Genomic DNA, 14,398 nt, shown 5'->3' on the forward strand with positions numbered 1-14,398 from the left:
GAGCACTGGCTCTGCCCAGCAGCTGAGGTGCCACACACTTAATCTCCTTAAGCGAGGTCATGTGTTCCAGCGATGAGCAAGCAGCTAAAAATGGTGCGCCATGAGTTAACACTAAGGAATATTGGCAAGAAAGCTCCTTTATTTTCTTGGCTCTGGCTCCGTAACCTGGTCAGACTAACAAAAGCTGATGCCTGTGTCACAGAGGGGACGTGGGTGACTAACACTGCATCTGCCACCTGGGAGGACACGCGCTCAGCCTCTCCCCCTCAGCTGGAAAAGCAGTTTTAAGACGTTCTTTTCAACACATGACGTTTGTTCACTTTTTAATTTTGCACTCCATCTCCTCAGAGCTCCAAAGGCTGGCTGCAGGTGCTGCTAGTTACTTGGGAGAAGTTTTACTATAAAGGCATTGCACAAGACTGTTCCTGATAGTATCTCACAAATTTCCCTGGTTTTCCCCTATTTCGGCTCTGCCTTTAGCTGCTGAGTCAGAAAAAATTGAGAATAAACCACAAGCTGCAAAACAGATTTTTTTTTTTTTTTTAAACACGGGCAAATCTTTCTTCCTTGCTTTTCACCAAATACAAATAGCAAAAGGAGTATTTTACATCCTGTCTCCTGCTCACACACACAATACTACTCTAAATTTCTCTCCCTTGTAAGGCAGCCTTGATTTTAGCTCATTAATGTGTTTTTGCTACTTAGAGAACAAGCTTAACAGATGTTAGAGAATTAAGCTCACAGTACCTCCTACTCAGCACTTAAAATTATGGCTTTGCATTGGATTCTTCCCACAAACATTTGAAACCTGGAACCCAATCTGCCCATGTAATGTTTACTTTCCTTTTTTTTTCCTTACTAAGCAGCCAGGATGTGCATGTGCGAGTGACTGGGCAGGAAGCAGAGTTTGTTTACGTGCTCCAGCAGTCCCTATCAGCCTGTGCACATCCAGGAGTTTACTGCTGTAAATCAGTGCACACAGGAACCAGTTAAGTGGCAGAGTCCAAAACCAAGAACCACAAACCTATTTTCACTGGTCTTTCTCTGAGTAAAGCTCCCCCAGATTCACAAAGCAGTACTCAGTGTCTTATGAAAAAAAAAAAAGTAAAAGTAAATATTAATCTTTTTTTCAAGCACTGATTTACTGAGGCTGTTGGAAGTAAATAGGATCTGCAATAGGATCCGATCTGCTTGCAAAAACACAATTTGATGCCAAGGGTTTTTCTGGAATACCAATTGCTTGGTATGCCACCTACTTATCAAGCACATCTCCGGAAAGCACTGTCATCTCCAGGTTATAAATGTCACCAATTATGGACTCTGCCCAAAGGTATTTCTTGAGAACCAAAAAGCTCAGCAGTCAGGTTGGTGGAAAATATTTAGCCAAAGTACTTTAGGAAGAATTTTAAAGAGGAACGTTGCCATTCTGTTTTGCTTCCAGAAGATTCCTTTGGTACACAAGGAAGCTCCAAATCAGAAATTAAGAATCACTTTAACGCAGTTCAGAGGTAGCAGAGGGTCCCAGCACAAATTCCCTGATTTGGAATACAGACACCAACATTCATTGCCACGTGCAAAGAAAACTTTGTTGTGCAAAGAAAAGTTTGGTTTGGGGTTTGTATCTATTGAATTCTGAACATACAGCTTCTGCAGGCAATGCAATCATGAGGAAAACAGCAACCCAGAAGAATGACTGAAATAAACGTCCTAAAAGACTAGACAGGTCCACTCTTCACGTGCAATATTCCCAACATGACACCAGAATATTTGATACAGGGATGATGTATGTTTATGTACTTCCAAGTGGTGGAAAGCAGTGGAGACAGAACCTTCTATCCCCTTGCAGTATCTAACTCAGAAAGCCTGGCTCCTCGCAGCCAAGAGAAAAGGCCTCCAGCCCTTTAACACAGCCTTGTGTGTCCACTGCAGAATTAGGGCCTCGTATTTACAATTTATTAATTGAATTTGCAAACACAAGGTGAGGGACAGAGGAAAAAAAGGTAAAATTAAAAGCCATGTTCAGCTTGACTGTGTTAATCCACGACTGTAACTGCTAAGGCAGGACAAGAAGCCAAAATTCCCTCCAAGCACTAAACCAGCAATGGCCTCTTTCTCTGCAAATCACAGCAGGGACAGAATGGCTTTTCAAACAAGCATTTATGATCAAAAGGCTACAGCATATGATAAATATTTATATGGCCCATTAAATAATAGTCTGTATAAATATTATTCAAAATGTGCGTGCTGGAAACCACAGACTTCCCAGTTTATCCTTATACAAACCTGTTAGTTTTCCCACATAAGCAATGAAAAAAAAAAAAAAAAAAAAAAGGAGGGGTAAAACTCAGTTGCAAAAATATTTCTTTAAAAAAAAAAAAAAAAAAAAAGAAAATCCCTAACACTATTTACTTTAATTTAAAAGGAATGACTAAGTAACCAGAGGACTGTTTCATTACCACTATTAGACTCTGTCCTACCTCACTTCATGGTTATCAAGTTGCCAGGACGTACCTTTCTCACATGAGCACAGGCTGAAGCTCAGCTCAAGTTTTTAGCAGCAGCAAGTCTAGATTTGGTGGTATCATGTCCTTAAATGCAAGGAATTAGGAAGGACTGGTGTGTCTGTTTTAAACTTTGATCTTTGGAACGCTGCAGGCTGCCCAGCCTCGGTGATCACGGATAAACAGAATGTTTTTAGTAGTGCAGCTGTGCTTTTCTATGGATTACCAAGAAAAAGATTAACAGGCTCAAATTAGGCTTCCTAATCTTCGCGTGAAAAGATCTAAATAAGTTAAATAAAAGCTGCTTTTAGACTGTAAAAAGTGAAAGAACCATTTTTGACATTACACTGGAAATTTAGCACTTTGTTGGCTTCCCAGAGTTACAGTAAACCCACACATGGGGTGGTGGTGGAGTGGCCACCTCTTCTTGAAAACTCTTCCAGGTTCTGTAATTCCTGTTTGAATCTGAAAAGAGAAAGAAGGCACATGTCTGTGTGGGAGAGTAGGAGCAGATGGGGAATTCTAAGGCTGTGTTGAAGGGCAGTACTAATACAGAAAATACCCTTCAAAGCCCAAGGGGCTGTGCTATAATATCAACAAGCATTTATTTTTCGGCTACCAGACAGCAAACAAAACAAAAACAAAGAACAAAAGCACCTCATATCTCCCCTTTTCCCTTCCCAAAACAGAAACACGTACATGCAGGATCTCTGCCTTCGGAATGTGAGGACAATGTTAACAACAACAAAACTGAAATAAATAAAAACAGAGCTGGAGAAAGTCTGCCTCTTCACTAAACCCAAACACCTCTAGATTCTTTTATCCATTCTCTGGTACATTTTGTGGAACTTTCTCACATCTTACAACTAGAAAAAACAGCTTCAAATAGCAGATGAGACTTCACTTTAGTAGTAGGATCCAACTCCATCTCCCAGTCCCATAATACCTGGATTGTTTCACCAAAACCTTCCTAATGGTCCCTCTAACATTGCAATGTAGCCTCAATAAATCCCCCCACAGGCAGAATTGAAAATATTCTGCTGTTTTCTAGTATCTCTTTTTCTCCCTATAAATAATTCACTATGCACTAATCCTCTGTAATGTCTCTCCATACCTTTTTTTTTTTTTCCTCCCCTCACCCTCAGTGTCCAAGACAAAGCCATTACTTCACCGATACCTCCTGCCCTTTCCTTCTACCTCTTGCATTTTAAATACTTTCAGGCCAAACTACTTCCACCTGCTCTGATGTAAAGCAAGACACATGCCAGTTTACCCTGGTGTAACTAATTGCCAAAGAAAGGAAAATGACTATGTAAATTATTCTAAGAAACTAGATCAAAAATTTATTTCTTTTCAGCTTCTACTGCCTACATAGATATCTCCCTCAGGAACAGCACAAAGATGTCAGCATGGCCAGTGACAATAAATATCAAGCTCTTAAAACAACAGTTGTTTTTCTCTATATTCTGCTCTAGAAGATTTGTACTGAACAGAAAAATCCTCCTCTCCTTCCAGTTCCTGTCTTCAGCTCACACAGGCAGACTCAGCCCTTGATCAAGTAAGAGCAATGGCATTCTGGCCCCTGATTAAAGAGCAGAGCAGGGCTGTGCTGGGTCAGATGAAAGGTCCAATTAGCCCAGGATCCTGCCCCAGACAGCAGCAGCCATAAGAAAAGCATATGCCTGCCCTTTTCATCCAGCAGTCCTTCCCCGACACACCTTCTTCCTCCTGCTATCTATAGTAGAGGCACTTCCTGAGCCAGACATTTTATCTTTAGGATTAGCAGACCTTGAAGACTTTTTCCCTCTCCAAATTTGTTTGTGCTCTTTCTGAGTCCAGGGAAACTTTTGTAACTGCAAACTACTGTGGTAATGGGTTATAAAGTTCCATGTAAACAATGCAAGAAAATGCCCTTTGGTTTGCTCTGAGCATGCCACCTGCTAGTTTTGTTTGATGTGTCTGAGTTCCTGAGCGAGAGGAGACATTAAGCAATTGCTCTGTATTTACCTTTTCCATGCAGTCACGATTCCATGGCATTGTGAATCATCCCCAGAGGGCTCACTGCAGCTCTCCACAGACCACGGGTGATGAGCTGAACTCGCAATCTCAATATGGTCAGATAAGTCAAAAAGCATTTTTCTGCTCTCTGCCTGTTCATGGATGTGGCAGTAACAAGTGCTATAACACAGTGCAGTAGTAAGTACTAATAAGCAGCCAGAAGTGATCCCAAACCACTCTGGAGTGGAGCTATAGCTCGAAAACAATGTGTTGGTGTCAACTGAGAGGTGCTGCTCTGGAGCATGGAGGTGGCTGTGGAAGGCCAGGGATTGCCAACTTCAGGCAGTTCCCAAAACACTGGCCTCAAAACAGAGGGATCCAGGATCTCCTCATAACTATATGCTTGGAGAAGGCTTAAGGCTCAGCCTGTCTTTCCTTGGAAGGAAGATCCAGGCCACCCTCTGGCTGCAGGAACAAGGCTCATGCCCAGCACACCCCGTGTCCTCCCCAGCCTGTAACTCTGCCACACAAAGGAAACACACTCGGCTCCCTCTGCTCCAGTGCTCCCCCAGCCCTGGGAACAGCAGGAAACAGCTGCAGAGAGGAGCTCTCAGGAAAAAGGAAGGCTGAGCAAAGGGCCACGGGAACACACAAAGCCAGAGGAGGAGACACTGGGGAAACCCAAGGGCTCCAATTCCCTCAGGAGCTCTCCCGGCCCTGCTGGGACTGGGCCATCACTCCAAAAGCAGGATCTGATCCTGCATCCAGTAGTGCCAAATTCCCAGCCACATTAGGAGCTCAGGATTAAACTCCTGATGCTCATGAACATCACAGGTGCTCTCACAGTTGGCAGCATTTTGAACCTTTGCCATAACCTATAACTTGTCAAGCAGAGGAAACGTTGATCAACTTATGCCAAGACACAATTCTCACACAGCAAGACCTACGGAATAAAGGGGGTATGTAGAGCACCCTTTCCTCTCCACATCCTGGAAAGGGCAATGGATACAATCCCCGCACACCAAGCTCTTCAGATCCATTCCCTGACATGACACTGCTCCCCCAAAGGCTGTGCTAATGATCTGGCAGCCAGACATGTCCCAAATGACACTCCAGGATGCCTGGAGCTCTGAAAGAAGACACTATCTTGTTTACATTGACCAAGGGGGAAAAAAAAAGCCATCTGATTATTACATAAATTCTGGCTGTAACAGCTTCATGACTAGTTGAAAGGAGGTAACAGCCTCCAAAATGACTGATGGATCCAAGTGTTTGGATCCACCAGCTTATTAACCTAATGCTGAGGAAGATCTTTCTTATCCCTGTGTCTCTGTCACTTTAACCTTCCCCACGATGGACAGAAAGAACAATTTCTGTTCTTTGCCTGTAAAATTGAGACAGATTCCTGTACTGTGGCCTTTGTGTTTTTTTCATTCTCTTTTATGCTATAACAGAAATAAACAAATAAAAAACTCCAAACAACGAACAAAACACGACAGAAAAAAAATAAGCATAAAATAAACACAGCTCTAGAACACTAATATTAATTTGCTAAGTATCTGTTTAAGTTATAAAATGTAACATGGGAGTAGATGAAATTCAAAAGGCACAATTACAGTTCATGTAACAGCTTTAAACTGCATTCCTGGAGCAAACCAGCCTCGGCACCAGGAGCTTCCATGCAGGATTACATGGAATTCTGGGCAAATACAGCCACTATGCTACTGTGGATACTGAATTAGCCAACTTAAGTTAATGCTGATATTCTAACTTTAATCCCATCTTTAGATTCCAGTGCTCCATCATGGTCGAATCTGGCACTAGCCCTGTGATTACGTACCAGCAGATCAGTATAAAAATAATTTGTTCTGAGTTCACAGTTTTATGAAATGACAAAACATCAAAATTAGCATTCTGGCTGAAATCCACTGCATTTCCCATCAAGGCTTACACTTTTAAGCAACATCTGAACCAACTGCCTATAATTACTCCTGGCAGATACTGGAGCACTTAGGCCAGCAGTAGATGCAACAGTGAAATAAATTTTTAAAGACATGCTGCAAACCACTTCTTTCAGGATGCTCACCCCAGAAGCAAACATGTGTCTATAAGCCAAATCCACAGTTTATTACACAGTATTTGTTCACTCTTGCATAGCAAAAGCCTGGGAAGAGTGAAAGCCCCAAGTAATTCATCAATTTAAAATTAAACATTTATTTGGGCTGCAGTTCCAAAAACACTAGCCCTCAAGTTCCTGTCACAACTACTTAAGAGGAATTGAGGTTGCATAGTAGCTTAGGTTAAAAGAAACACTAATTCTGCAGAAAAATCTGTTGTTTAAACAGCCCATACAAGTTAACTTGTCTACATTCCTTCTTTTTTACAGAGAAAGAAGAATCACACCCGTTCCTCTGAAGCAGTGAGTTCTCCTCCTTCTCCCCACATACACAGCTGGGGAGCCTGGTTTGGTTTTACCAATGCAAAATCTGTCTTCTTAATGATCCCACCGGTCTCTTAACTCCAAACTTCTACAAAGCCAAGCCTGAAAGGATATCAGGCCTACACCACTCTGTAAATTCCCTTCAACGGCTTTCCCGAAACAGCTCAGAAGTCCAGAGCTGGAAAGCTTCCTTGCCTCAAACAGCTGAAAGTCACAAATTCTCAGACTTTATGAACAGTCTGAGTACTTTCCCTTTCACACATGGAAATGCAGAGGGGAAGCTGAAGGCAGCTCAAAACACCTTTCAAATGAAGCCCATTTCCACCAAAGCTGTGCCACTTTTGTTGATTTTGCACATCAGGTTGTTCCAGTAGCAGGTACCAGGGAAAAATGTCAATGTTGAGTCACTAGAAAAGCCCAAGATGCAAAACAGGAACACACGGGAGAGCCATCCTGATCCTCTCTTGTAAATCTACAAGTTCTTAGGAAACAGATCAACCTCTAACAGAATCAAAGGAATGTTTGAAAGAAGGATGACTTACGGAAAGAGAGAAAACAGGCTTATTGAAGTAGTACAAGAAACAAAATGGATAGGAGTTCTTATTTGGGAAGAGGATTTTTTCAAAAGAATCAACATTTTTAAATGGTAATTTAGCTGAGAAACACAGAACGGAGTAACAGAAGTGGCTAAGAATATACATAAAACCTTCCCAGCATAGAACTACTTTGTTTAGTCTCTTCTGGCACTATAAATTTATTTCTTCCATGATTCTTATAGCTGGCAACAGCTGTCCCTGCAAGCACCCAATTCCCCCTGTATTCCTCTTTCATCACCCTATCCCAGACACATTTCCCAGGGGAAAAAAAGTGACTTTTTTTTACTGCATGCTCATACATGTTCCTAAAGGAAAGGGAGCCATTAACATTAGAGACCCTTTAAAATGTCAATGTTTTTTGCACTACATTTAAGTACATTTAGAAAAAAGTTAATTCAAGTTAATTAAGCAAATGGTCTTCCAGGACGAGGGAATATATGAGGATTAAAAAAGACCAGACCACCTTCACAGCAATGTGGTTGCTTATTACTTTCTAAAAACCTCAGAGATGATTGAGCCCTCTCCTCTCCTTCCCTGGAATTTGTTTCCTAAATATTCTCCAGACAAGAGGCACTGGTGCTAAATTTATTAAACTTCCTAACAAATCCCAGGCTCCTCAGCAGAGAAAGAATCTGCAAGGTCAATGCAGAGCCCATCACCAGAGAAGAACACGGCTGTGACGGGAATGTCTGGAGCCAAGCACAAGCAAATTCCAGCAGGTTACTGGGATGGGCTCCCTGCCAACCCATGAGCTGTACGGAAAGGCAGGAACAAATGCCATGGGAAGGAGACAGGGCTGCGAGGGTGCGAGAAAGTGGAGCTGAACGAGGACAGAGGAGGCTGCGGTGGAAGCCGGACACCAGCGCCAGCAACACCTGTGCCAGAGATACCAGACTGGAAACTGCATTTATGGAAACCTCCTGGGGATCTGGAGGATTGGGCCAGTGTGTGAGTGATGTACCTGCCCACCAGGTCATCCCAGCGCTGCCACCTGAGGGAAGGCGGCGGGGAAATGGTGATCCGGCACCTCAGGAGGAGGCACTGGGGCCATGTGTGTGCCCATCCCAGCCCAGGGAAGCCTCAAACGCCTCCCCGGCAGTGGGGGCTGTGAAGGGCGGTCCCATTCCCATTAAATGTAGGAGTTATACATGTAAATCCTATGATGCCCCACGAGCTGCACGAAAACCGGGCTGCGAAGTGATTTGGAGCGATTAAATCGCTCAGCCCACGCGCGGCCGGGGCGCCGCGGGGCCCGAGGCTGCGGTGAGGGGCTCCCTGGGGAAGGAGGCGGGGCTCGTGATTAAACAACAACACGAACGCGAGACCTCAGTTTAGCAGCAGGATCCGAGCCCTCGAGGAGGGGGATGGATTTGGAGAAGGGACAAGGGCAGGGAGAAGGACAAGGACAGGGCAGGGACGGGACCCGCCGCCGCTCTGAGGTAGCGCGCGCTCCCCTCGCGGCCGCGCTGAGGGGCCGGGGGCTGCCGTGCCCTGGCGAGCGCCGTCACTTACTTGTCCACCCTGACACTACCCGGGCCGAGCACACCCCGAACAGGGACGTTCCCTGAAACCCGCCGCTGCCGGGAAACCCGCCGGGCTCCCCCTTCCCCGGCCGGCCGCGCCTGCGCCGGGAAGCGCAGGGAAGAGAAGGGAAGGGGAGGGAAGGGGAGGGAAGGAGAGGCGGCAGCGGCACCGGCACCGGCGGGTTCCTGCGGCGCTGAGGGGCATCGGCGCGAGGGAAGGGAGTCACCTTTATCCTCTATTTAAAAGCACTGTAATAAAGCACAGGCAGGGCGAGGGTTTGGCACAATGTATACACAATATACACATTATCGAAAAATAAATATATATATAAGAATAAATATAAATAATAGAATATATGTAAATATGGAAGAGTATATATAAACATACCGAATATTAAATAAACAGGAGGGAATGTCAGGGCTAAAGATATTCACCACTCTCTGACCCATAAATACGTAATTGCTTCTTAAATAAATAAAACAGGGCTGTGAGCTGGTAGTGTGATGTTCTGCACAGAGTTTACTTGGAGAGTTTTACCTGAAAAGCCAGGAAACTGCTGATATGAGGAATAAACCCTGAGTTTAGTTAAGGTTTGCTTAAATTGGAGGGAGGACGTGGCAGTGGGATCTGCTCAAGTGCATCCCTGGGAACACAGAGATCACAGAATCAATTAGGTTGGAAAAATCTCTGAAATCATAGAGTCCAACCCCTGGGACACTCCAGATCCCACCGCATCCCTCCGTGACCTTCCACAACCCATGAAGGGTGGAGAGGATGGCAGCCCTCACATTCCCATCATGTCTAAACACTTCTGGCACCAGGAAGCCACCAGGGATTTTTCCCGTTATCCCCCAAATATTCTACAGCAGGAAATCTTGCAGCAAAAAAGCTGTCTTGCAACATTTCCAGAGTATTCCCACTTGGGCCCAGGCAGAAAAGCTGCAGGAACAACCTTGCTCAGGGAAAGATGAGTGTTGTCTCGTGGTCAGAGCACAGGGTTCGTGGTCAAGAGCTGTGGGTTCTCATTCCAACTTTACCACTGAATCATTTTGAGAGCTTCGCTAGTCACTTTGTACTACAACCAGTTAGTAATTTTCCGTTGGAATGATTTTCTGATGGAAAACACTACTACAAAACTGAAATCTGGGTGAAAATCCATTTTTCCATTGGGAATACCTTGCATCTAGGCGGGTCAGGAAAGGACATTGGACCAAATTGAGTTTTCTTGCATTAATTCAAATGTTCTGCTTTGAATAGATAGATGTTTTTAAAAACAAATCCCTCTATTGACTGTAATTCCAAGTCGGATCACGGCACAGTGGGATTGTGTGCTCTCATGCTCTGCTTTGCTCCAAGACAGGTCTGCACTCTGGTAGTAGGATTCAAATTTCTCTTTTCTGAGAAATGTCCATCCTGACCTGAGTCCAACCTGGCCCATGGGGACAAATCCCAGCACAGGGCCACCACTCTGACCAGGGAAGTGCTCCATGGAGAGAAAGTGCAGGGCTCAGAGACACAAACAAGCTGTTTCATATTAGTTCAGTGACCTAAAACAATGCTCCGTGACTGTGGAGATACCCAAATGTTTTGTTTGACTAAAAAACAGTAAAATGAAGCCCAGAGAAATGGACCTGAGTGTGCTTCTGTCTCTGACAATCAAATCCTACAACTCTTCCATGCACATGCTGAGCTCTGGTTCATAGTTCTGGCTCTTCACCCTCCCAGCTATCTCCCTTCTTTGCTGTTTTGTTCCAGAATCCTATTCTTCTGTTCATTAAAACCAAATTTATTTCTGTCCCCCATATATTCATACATTGCTGACACTTTCTTTTAATCTAAATAATACTTGTTCTCCTCCCACAGTGTATTTGTAGACACCATTAAAATCCCTTCTTTTGTTTTGCCAAGTTAAACATTAACCATTTACATTTCCTTTCATAACAGCAAGTTTTGCAGTATCTAATAAACTTTCTCTGCCATTGTTTCAGTCAGAATTCATCTTTTCAGAGCACGAGTGATCAGAGCCTGACATAATGTGTAATGTTCAAAATGATGGCTTGTTAGAGACTCATACAGTGGCGATGATAATTCCCTGTGCACTCTTTTAGTTACAGACAGGGATCAATTTTGCCTTGTTTTACACCTATATCACATTAGCACCTCGATGTATCCAGGTCTTTTTGCTCCAAGAAATGGCAAAAATAAGTACAGACAAATGTATTAACTTAAGATTTCTAAATACATTTTTCCATTTCATCTCACTTCCCTAGTACTCACATGATTTCTTTCCAACGGAGTGACAAATGAAGACATTTCCAAGAAAGTTACAGGATCTCCAGCCCCAAAATCAAAGCCCTGAAAATGCCTCTTTTTTTTTTTTTTTTTTTTTTTTTTTTAATGGAAGAATCTGAGTTTAGATTGTTACATAATCCCAATGCCACATGAGGTTTAATTCATTGCTCCTTTGAAATATTCTGAAAGCCAAGGGTTAAGAGGTGTTATATTAGCGCAGAGTAATGATGATTGATTAATTTATGCTTATATCAAATGCAGGAGGAGTAGGTACATGTGTGGTGAATCCTCTACAATTTCAAAATCTTTCTGTAAAGCTCAAAATCCCCTGTAGATGTATGAAATGGAACCCAAAACCACCTTTCCCTGTTTAGACTGTCGCAGTTTTGCTTCAAAATAACCCCCCTTTTTCCAAGATTCTGGACAGATTCACTTAAATTATACCCTTTTGTGTTTTCATTACAGAGTAACTGATGAAAATTCCATTTTAAATGGGCTTTCTGGGAGACAGGGACATTCTTTTTATCATTATTAACCAAAGCCCATATTTCAAGCTGCAGGGATACAGCTCCAGGTAGTGTAAATCAGCATTGCCCAGGATGGCCCTCAGTCCTCCCAACCAGCCCCTCAGAACAATTTAGTGGGTTTAGATGACAGTTGGCATCTTTGAAATATTCTCTGTTGCAGAACTAGACTAGATGTGACACTTGCTGCAGAAGAAATCTTGCATAAATCTGTCTAAAAAGACTCAATCATATTACTTCACTACTCGTGGTAACCTTTGGAGGCCAAAGTCCAGACAGGTTGAGAAATGGAGCATGAGTCCATAAAGGTGACAATTCCATTAACTGCAGTCAAAGGAAGAGGTGAATGGTGAGATAAAGACAAATTACTTCTTCTATAAAGAAGAGAAAATATGTGTGTGAAGGGGAAAGAGATGGAAGGAACATTTTCCAGCTTTGTCAAGGAAATAAAGATCCAGCCCCACTCTGTTGAGATCAACACAAAACATCTGTTGGGCTCCGTGGATCCAAGATTTGCCCCAGCATCTTGGTGAATATCAGTGGGAACCATCACTTTGGGAGTGCAGATGTCCACAGGGGAGACACCCCAGCAAAAACCCACGTGCAGAATTCCTCACTGAATTGCCCCCCCCAGCCCTGCTGGAATTGCAAACACTGGGCCTGGCTTTTCAGTTAACTGGGCATTTTGCAAAAATAACTGCGGAAGAATTGGTGGCACTTCTGAATCCAGCGATTCAGGATTCTCAGGTACACCAGACAACATCTACCAGCTCAGAGGGTACATTTCAGCCCCAGGAGCTGAACAGAAATGGCTTTGAGTCTTGTGTTTGGGCCTCAAATCAAAGAGTGGGACACACTGATTGTGTGGGGGACATTGTCAAGGGTTTCTATGCAGAAAACTTCATCTAAAACCAATCCATGTACAAACCAAAACAAGGCAAGCAAAATGTTTTACTTTCAGAAGCAGCAACGGATCTCTGAGCATCCAGAAATTCCAGTTAGGTGTTGATTAGCATAACAATGAAAGGGAAGAAAATATTTATAAAGATTATTGCAACACGTGTGCTCAAGGAGTTCATACAAGCACTTGAGGGTGGGTTCCAATCTCATTTTAAACAAGTATAACAGTGGTATAGGAAATAGAAGTTGGAGAATACTCTGGGTGAAATGCTCATTAGATTAGGACTATTCATTCAAACTGGGAAATAAGGAAGTAAAAACCAACTGAATTTTCTGCAACAGCAAAAAGGAATTTTTGAGTGTAGCATAGGAAAAAAAGGAAATTTCCTTTGGGGGACTTTTTCTGTTTTTAACAGAAAGATTAAGTTACTCTCAGATACTTGAGCAGCCAAAAAGGGAAATCCCTGTTTTACATGGCTCTAAATATAGCCAGAAAAAAAACCTAATTCAGATTTTATCAATTTGTGATCCATTTGGGCAGCTCATCTTCTAATGCTAAAGTCAGAAACTGATGCAAACAAACATACAATATTTCAGGTTCCAAAATTCCAGTGTCTTGCCCACGGCTTGTTCCTGCCTGCCCTCTTGGCTGGACACCAATATCCTTTATTCTCAGGAGAGTCAGCCTTCCAAAAAACCACTTGGCACTCGAGTCAGGGCTGCTCTGTTTTCCTAACGTTCACGGCAGGCAGGATGTTTTCCGACTCTGGTACCCAACAGTTGAGCATTCCAGACAGCCTGGGGATTTTTCTTCCAAAACCACACTGCCAATGTCATAAGAATAAGTGAAGTTCTGTGACACCATGTGATCCTGGTGGGAAAATGGGATGACTTTGTTGTCACACGGCGATGCACAAAGGGAAAATGCGCATGGCTCTTGCCACCTTTGTAAATTCTCCTTCTGGGGTGCGATTGCTGGAAAAAGTCTGGCTTAAAGTCGTGTTTTCATCAACTGGTTCCCCTCTGGGAAGGCTGCCAGATCTCCATGGATCAGTTAAGGAGAAGAACCCCCCCCCTCCCAAACTGTCTGGCCAGAAGAGCAGCCCACTGGTGCAGTGTGGCAGAGGGGATGCTCAGCAGTCTGTGCACACAGTGTTTTCAGCAAGGGAAAATGTTCTGTTTGCTCCACAGAACACACAGCACAGATACCCCTGCAACTTTTTTGTCTGTGCCTTTACACTCCTTAAGTATTAGAAATATTAATATAATCATTAACATTTATATTGAGGTAATTCCTGAGCTCACTGATGTCGGGGCCAGCTCTCGCTGTGCAGCATTTCCTGTGTGGATCAGACACTGTTCAGGTGAGGGCAGGCAAGTGACAACTCACAGCCAGGACTCCTCACTGATGAGAAGCAGACAGAAGGAGATTGCCACACACATCTCCCATCAAAGCTCTGTGCCAAAATCCAGATGTGCAAAATCATGAAATCCCAATCTGTCAAGCTGGAAATGAATTTCACAAGCCAAGCTGTGAAAATCTTGTCAAGCTCCTCAAATTTCACAATACCTCACATCTCCAGAAAAACAACTATACCAGAGGTTAAATATTCTTTCTGCAAC

At 43.4% G+C, this 14,398-nt stretch overlaps 1 protein-coding gene across 8 annotated transcripts in view; it reads right to left on the reverse strand.

The window, feature by feature from the left end:
- FGGY (FGGY carbohydrate kinase domain containing) overlaps positions 1-9,151 on the reverse strand; it is a 148,109-nt gene extending 138,958 nt beyond the window's left edge. For 6 of the 8 annotated variants that reach the window (XR_003570671.1, XM_027879029.1, XM_027879031.1 and 3 more), the window contains exon 1: positions 2,512-2,636. The gene's annotated coding sequence lies outside the window, so the exon portion shown is untranslated. Of the gene's footprint in view, positions 1-2,511; positions 2,638-9,047 lie in introns of those variants that run through there. The other 2 variants (XM_027879032.1, XM_027879030.1) reach the window with 2 other exon arrangements.
- Positions 9,152-14,398: the final 5,247 nt, after the last annotated feature.

Source organism: Empidonax traillii, unplaced genomic scaffold (assembly GCF_003031625.1).
Source record: "Empidonax traillii isolate 1590-97213 ecotype Southwest subspecies unplaced genomic scaffold, ASM303162v1 scaffold50:size1795014, whole genome shotgun sequence".
NCBI lineage: Eukaryota > Metazoa > Chordata > Aves > Passeriformes > Tyrannidae > Empidonax > Empidonax traillii.